The following is an 8,616-nucleotide window of genomic DNA, read 5'->3' as shown; positions in this document are numbered from 1 at the left end:
ACTACTGGGTATTATTTTTGGTTATAACTACTCTCTGTTACTGCTGGGTATTACTACTGGGTGTTACAACTGGGTATTACTACTGGGTGTTAGAACAGGGTATTACTACTGGGTGTTACTGGGTGTTACAACTTGGTGTTACTACTGGATATTCCTACTGGCTGTTACTACTGGGTATTACAACTGGGTATTACTACTGGGTGTTACAACTAGGTATTACTACTGGGTGTTACAACTGGGTATTAGTACTGGCTGTTACTGCTGGGTATTATTTTTGGTTATAACTACTCTCTGTTACTGCTGGGTATTACTACTGGGTGTTACAACTGGGTATTACTACTGGGTGTTAGAACAGGGTATTACTAATGAGTGTTACTACTGGGTATTACTACTGGGTGTTACAACTGGGTGTTACTACTGGGTATTGCTACTGGCTGTTGTTACTACTGGCTATTACTACTGGGTGTTACAACTGGGTATAACTACTGGGTGTTAAAACTGGTTATTACTAATGGCTGTTACTGCTGGGTATTACTTCTGGGTATTACTACTGGCTGTTACTACTGGTTATTACTAATGGCTGTTACTGCTGGGTATTACTTCTGGGTATTACTGCTGGCTGTTAGTACTGGGTATTATTACTGGGTGTTATAACTGGGTATTACTACTGGGTGTTACAGCTGGGTATTATTACTGGGTGTTACTACTGGCTGTTACTACTGGGTGTCACAACTGGGTATTACTAATGGGTGTTACTACTGGGTATTGCTACTAGGTGTTACTACTGGGTGTTACAACTGGATATTACTACTGGGTATTACTACCGGGTGTTACAACTGGGTATTACTACTGGCTGTTACTGCTGGGTATTACTTCTGGGTATTACTACTGGGTGTTACAACTGGGTATTGCTACTGGCTGTTACTACTGGGGATTACTACTGGCTGTTACTACTGGTGATTACTACTGACTGTTACTACTGGGTGTTACAACTGGGTATTACTACTGGGTGTTACAACTGGGTATTACTACTGGCTGTTACTGCAGGGTATTACTTCTGGGTATAACTACTGGCTGTTACTACTGGGTGTTACAACTGGGTATTACTACTGGGTGTTACAACTGGGTATTGCTACTAGCAGTTACTACTGGGTATTACTACTGGCTGTTACTACTGGGTATTACTACTGGGTATTACTTCTGGGTATTACTACTGGCTGTTACTACTGGGTATTACTGCTGGGTATTATTTCTGGGTATTACTTCTAGGTATTACTACTGGTTGTTGCTACTGGGTATTACTGTTGTGTATTACTTCTGGATATTACTGCTGGGTGCTACTTCTGGGTATTACTACTGGCTGTTTAGGTGCCAGATGAGATAATAGTGTGTTGGGAATTAGCAACAATTAATAAAGAAAAAACATAAGTAAATTAACCAGTTTTCATGCAGAAAGTTAATAAGGGTTGTGTCCACATGGGTTGTACATTTTGTACATTTACTTAATCTGGATTTATAATGCTTTGTTTAATGATTCTAGCTTGTACAGAACTTAAGAAATAAACTTAAAATACAAAATGTAACCAAAGTCAGTGACTATGGGTCACAGTGACCTACTTTTGAGGGTGTAGTACTCATCAGCATGCAGTGTAATCAATCTGTAAATTCCAAACTTCGTCTTTGTTTGATTTCTTTTGGCAGTCATTAAATCCATCATTGTGAGTAAGCTCCGTAAGTGTCCTTGTTGCTGCTAACTAGTTTGTTGTTCAAATAGAAATCCACTGTGATGAAACCCAGTGCATGAAATTATTGACAGGAACTACTCTTGCAATGGCGTCTAGATAGCTGTTGTTCACTTTGAGAACTTTGACTTTAAGGTACAAGTAACTGTTATTTAGATTGATTTAATCTTTGGTTTCTCCTTTGATGACAAATTTAGTAGGTGCAGAGGTGGTCAGAAGCGATGGGGGATGAAATATTGGCCATAACGATTCTTACATCATCGTCATCGTTGGCATGGCAAACAGACTGAGGTCTGCTTTTGAACTTTTGTAAGAAACCCATAACAATTTTTTCGTGGTGATAAAAATACATCCAATTCAGTGGAGTTTTTTTAATTCTTTTTCCGTGTGGCTGTGTGTCTGAGGAGTTTTTTTTTACATTGTCTTTGCTGTGTTGTAGAGAAGGAATTAATGCCTTCATCATTAAGGAGTGTCTCAGCTTCGAGAGGAGTGTGTCTGAGGAGTTTTATACATTGTCCTTGCTGTGGTGTAGAGAAGGAATTAATGCCTTCATCACAAGAATGAAGTGAATTTAAGGAGTGTCTCAGATTCGTATGAGGTCTTTATCTGCCTGAATCAACATATTTTTCTGCTTTTTTCCCAATGGCTTCTAGTAGTATGAAAGTAGTGCTTTTGGCTTGTTTGTTCCCTTTGGGTCCCTGTCACCCATCCTTGCCTCTACCTTTGATGACATACTTAGCCCATAAGTGACTCATGCATGTTGATCACTTTTAATTTGGTCCACATACACACGTGATGTGATTGAGCCAATCATGGGGGGAAGGTTGAATCTCAGACGGATGTCGGTGCCCAAAGGGTTTCCAAAAAATGGCAAAACCCTAGCATTTCATACTGCTCTACTGTGGAAATAAATCCTGTGGAGTGTACTTATACAGTGAAGCTTATAGTACCAATCAATACACACACTGCGAGTTCAATGAATGAATGTATGTACTTAGTGTAACTATACTATATCAATAAAAAGCTCTATATTGATTTTTCTACACATTGGGGTATAGTTTCCATAGCACGTCTGTTGATTTTGTACTGAGAAAAGAGGAAACTTTAGTCAAGATGTAAAAAATTTTGTATTGAAGAAATGCCTATAGCAGTTTATATGCAAATGTTAAGCAGTAGCCAGGATATTGACTCCCAAAGTATACTGAAAGAAGTTATGGAAGTCTCAAACAGTGGCATATGCCTGCCAAATGATTAATATCAAAAATGTGATGGATAAACTGAAATCGCTGTATCATTTGCAATACATCAAACATGTTTATTAAGGAAGCCCAAAAGATTTTGTATATAATCTGTGACAGAAAGATGCATTGATAAGTTGGTTAACCTGGGTGTGACCTTAAAGATAGAATGAAATAAAATTGGGTAGATTTTTCAGGCAAATAAAACTAAAAGGAATCTGGAGAATATCGTGCTTGAATGTGTACACCCAAAAAAGAAAAATAACTCACTGCATCTAAAGTGAGTAGGGGTGAAACAATACACATGTGCTGCGTATTGATATGATTCACAATACACAGCCTCCGACATATAGTTATCATATTTTGTATAGGCAATTCTCAGTGATGAGAAGATAGCAACAATACTTTCAAACAGACTACATGTTGGTTGCTGTTTTATCCAACGTTTTAGACCATTTAATGGTGGCTCCGTTTAACTCCCTTTGTTTTGTACAACACTAATAATTTGAAAACATATTATTAACAATTTCGTATCACAGTTACACTTGGAAAATATTATGATTGTCATGTGCCCCCTATGGAGTTATTACTAACCCCAGAGAAGGAAGGACAATTAAAAGGTTAAATAGCTCTGGGCCCCTAGTCAGCAAAGGTGACGGTCTATGCGTTAAAATTTAAAATGAGTAAGGTGAAAGGTATAACAATTTAATAAACTATATCACGTTATTCAACAATTACAGGACAATTTTTCAATGCAATTGCTTCCAATTAATACACGACCTATCCTAATTGATAATTATTTCATCCAACGAAAAAAAAGGCGAGTGTTCCCTTCCCGTGTCTCTTCTATGTTACTCATCTGTAGCTTGCGCCTTGTATTCCTTCTGGTTCTTCTGGTACCCTTGTTTCCGGTTCCCAGCATCTGTGTCCGTACATCCGGTAGCCTCGTTTCCGTTGTCTCGGCCTTTTTAACGAGCGCGTATTTTCTGCATTCGGAGCACAGTCTAGTGTCTCCAACTTCCCTATGACCTGCTCTCGCCAATGGCCAGACGTGCACTGAATCTTTCACACTGAAGATAAAGGAATAATGTCTGGCTGCGTGAGAAACCCGCCCACAATTCGACTATCTTAGTTATGATGGGATACCGGTGGTCTCTTTGAAAACGGTCTCGGGTAGTATCACTGACGTGTTAATATGTTGAGTTTCCGACCTCTAAGCCTTAGCCAACCGGTGAAATCACTGCTAATTGCAAACAACCAGAGTTTCTCGCCCAGGGCAAGGTTCTTCAAAGGAAGTAACCGCGAAGTTGACCGTAACGCAATGGCTAATTCACGGACAATTAGCTTCTTTCTTTCAGAAGCGGTCTAAAGTCGTAATATTATTTAACACGGATTGACATTATCCAAAGTACTTTGCATAACGAATTCTATCAGAAGACATTTATAAACATGAGCAGAAATTGTTAACAAATTTTCTCACATAACGTGACGATGATGTTTTCTTCAAAAACAATGAACGCCTTCACTTTATATAATTGTCAAGCACGGACGTGAAGGAAAATATCCCTTACACTCACTTCACATATTATCTACTATCCATACACACGGGAAGGAAATAAACCAAACCCGAATTATACTATCAAAACCCCCAATATATAATATCCACAGAGGGGAAGAGGAAAAAACGAAACCAAAATATATTTATCCACTCACGAGAAGAAGAAGAAAAAACCAAATTATACTATCAATAATGCCAATATCTACTATCCACACAGGGAAGGAGAAAAAACAAAGCCAAAATATACTATCCACACACGAGAAGAGGAAAAACAAACCCACAATATACTATCAGAAACCCGAATATCTACTATCCACACAGGGGTAGAAGAAAAAACAAAGCCAAATTATATTATCTAAAACCACAATATCTACTATCCACACAAACGTAAGCGAACGCTTACAAACCCTAAAATCTACTATCCACACAAACGTTTGCGCACTTATTCAAATACACACTCTACTATCCACACAAACGTACTGCTGCTGCTCTCTCTCGCTGCTTCTGAAGTATATACTTCTCCGTCCATTCTTCCACTTCTTTCTTGATTTCCTCTATGAAGAGCTCTATTATCAGGTATTTAGCCACTTTCAACATTCTGACATTCTCTATTTATTCAGGTTTAGGTATCTGTCTTTGCCTGACACGGTGTAGCTTCGTTCAGCTTGGCTAGTCTTGAGCACATCTTCCTAGGATGATGAGTCAACACGCATTGGGTCTTGTAACTCTTAAGAAGTGACTGATCCAAAAAGTTACAAGTGTGTTAGTGATCAAGCTGCCTGACAGCCAAATCTTTCCATCAGCCTTCAACCACAACAACACAACAATAACAACAGTGCCTTTTCCAGCCCGCACAGCTTTTTCGACCTGCAGACGAGGCCCAGCCGCCCGCCATGCTGATCGACCTGCAGACGTGGACCAGCAGAAGAGGCCTAGCAACCTGCCTGGCCGTTTCGACCAGCAAATGAGGCCTAGCTGCCCACCTAGCCGAATCCAGTAATAAGTTTACACCATCTTTTTTACCAAATTAATTCAGGGAGGGAATCCAAAGGTAAATTATACATTCGGTATTAAACCTTCGGGTATATATATATATATATATATATATATATATATATATATATATATATATATATATATATATATATATATATATATATATATATATATATATAACTACATCCAAAATACAATCTCCTAAACAACAATGACATAGCCATAGAATTAATAAACCAAGAAGCCGATATATCAAGAGCTTCCAGGTTCAAGTCAAGGACAACTGACCAACATAATTCTACTGGACCTTTACTCAAATGTACATACATAGGCCAAAAGTGTGCTAATTGCAACGGACCCCATCATCCCATTTCCATGGACTGACCATACACCAGGAGAGAAGAGGAAATTATTCAAGTAATGACAGAATAAAAATTGCCTTATGCAAAAGCAAAAGCAACTAGCCAATTGAAACGTACCGTGCAGGAAAATGAACCAGCACCACCAATACCTGCTATACCAAAGTCAAACCCTAAGCCTGCCCCTACCCAAGCCCACTCCAATCAAACAAACCAGCTAACAACAGGAACACCCCCTTGTCCTCAAGCAACAATAAGAAACAGGTGGAACACCAATTAGTACAAGCAATTAAGGTTAATAGTAACACTATCAAACCAAATAAATCCGATATATCGACCTTCGTTCGGGAGGTTCGAAATCAAACCAAAACAGCAGATGCAGACCCACCATTACCGAGCAGTGCAAGCAATAAGGGCGAAGGCAATGCAGGTAACGTAAGTGCGCCCCCACATGAGGTATTCTCACATGCCACCATTATCCATTACCCAAAGGATCGCATGGATGGAATCACAGAATCTCTAAATTATCATATACATTGTATCCCATTCTTCAGGTTATTATCTGACTTATTGGAAAAACACATCGAAAGCAAACGCTAATTTGACCTTTATAATCACTAACATAAATTAACTATAACAGCAAGAATGGATAAAACCAGGAAAAAGAATATAATAACTTGGCAATGGAATAACCGGGGATTAAGTAGCTATAAACCAGTTGTCAATAGTTGGTCCCGAAGCAAGAAATCGATAAGACCCTCAAATATCTTAACGACTTTACCATATTCCACCCATCGCTGAAAGTAATTGCAGATCCTACAGACGAACTGGGTGAATGTCTCGCTTCTCTCGGGTTTGCTATACAAGAATAGAAAATATTTGCATCATACCACGTAAACTGAAGCTATATAGCAAACATACACAAATAAACGTGGTAGTACAATAGTTATATCTTATACACAAGAAATTAATAACTCACATATCTCTACAGCTGAAGATGTGCAAGTCCTTAAAGTAGACCGCTCACTGACAAGACATTCCGTAATGTCAAGATTTTGACTTACTGTGAGGTATTTATACACAGACGATGCCACAAAACATCGTCTGTGCGCTTTAAGTATTCGGTTCTTCTCATCGAAAGCACTTCGCACGTGCGGATAGGATAAAACGAACTCACTATTTCGAAATCTTTGTACAATATACATAAATCACCCTCGGGCATCGTTGTACACAAAAAAACGAAATGAGTACATGTATTTAATAAATAAAAAGATTTTACAATTCCGTGAGAGAGGAGAATGTCGCATACTAAACGGCATCACTTTGTAATGGCAGAACTAATATGGAGTTGCAAAAACCGAAATATCGTTTGCCCCATCCGTAAGTGGAATCTGCCAGAACCCTTCTAGCAGGTCAAACTTGGTGACATATTTTGCATTTCCAACTATGTCAATACAGTCATCATGTCCTGGTTTTGGAAATGAGTTTGTTTTGGTGACACTGTTCACATGTCTGTGGTCAGTGTACATACGGAAAGAATTATCTGGTTTTGGCATAAGAATACACGGCGACATCCAGTTACTCTTGTTCGACTCAATAAAGGAACAAGAGCGCAGTTTCACATATTGGCTGCTTTAACTCATTCGTTTGTTGTGGCTGTAGGTGTGACAGTTTATTTTCAAATTCTGTGGTATTCAGAAGACTGGATTTACGTCATCATTTAATCGTCACTTTCTGAGATAGGCAAAACTAAATTTAATTGAATGATTTAAGGGGCGCTCACCAGTTATTATGTACTTTTCAGAGAGTGACGTATGTAAGGTGAAGTTGTTTGCATTTAAAACATGAACAGTGCAGAGAATGTTGGCATACCAGTATGCTACTTGAATGTAATGTGGCTGACATTTCTTTGGATACTGTACTTATGGAAATTGTACATGATCTAAGCACACCGCTTACTAAAATGACTGCTCCCTTATGCTAAAAATATCAGCCTGAATTAGTCTAAGTACACTATCCTTAACAGCTATTTAAATAGGAACAATGGATTTTTCCAGACCAGACAATACCAGCTTCTGAAAGAGCAATAAATTAACAAATATATCAAATGTATTTAAAAAAATGTTATCGGCTCTTTTTTTAATACAATTTACCTCTGAAGTCCAGGAAGCGAAAATGACCAAGTGGAGCTAGCACTTTTTTGAAAGATGCACATCTTGAGCAAGACCAAGCTGTATACTCTATAACCCATATTGCACCTATCATTCATACACAAAAATAAAGGGAATTAAAGGTTCTTTGAACTATACTTAAGACATACAATCTCTTTTTTTAAATAGCCAGTATAACCAGCGAGGAAAGCCGGGGAAATTCTTTTCTTTAAAATTCTAACCCTATGTAAAATACGAAACTGTAGAGCACCACCTTGCAGAGCTATCTCAATCAACATACTTCTTTAACATATTTACATGACTGTTGACGGGGTTATTTCTGTCTCCGCCTTCAAAGTGTGTTGATATACTTTAAGTCAACTTCTTTTTAACTTTATAAAGACCATAATATTTAACCTGAAGAGGATTTTGAAGAATTGGTAAGAAAGACAGAACTTTATCACCCTGTTGAATAGTTCTTACCTACGTGGTTTTGACCAGCCTTAATTGAGTGAGTAGACAGAAGATTATATCTTGCTACTTCACAGAGATATAATCTGAAATATTAACGTT

Source organism: Sinohyriopsis cumingii, chromosome 3 (genome assembly GCF_028554795.1).
Source record: "Sinohyriopsis cumingii isolate HCF-2022 chromosome 3, ASM2855479v2, whole genome shotgun sequence".
In the NCBI taxonomy this organism is placed as follows: domain Eukaryota; kingdom Metazoa; phylum Mollusca; class Bivalvia; order Unionida; family Unionidae; genus Sinohyriopsis; species Sinohyriopsis cumingii.
This window is presented reverse-complemented; position numbering follows the sequence as displayed.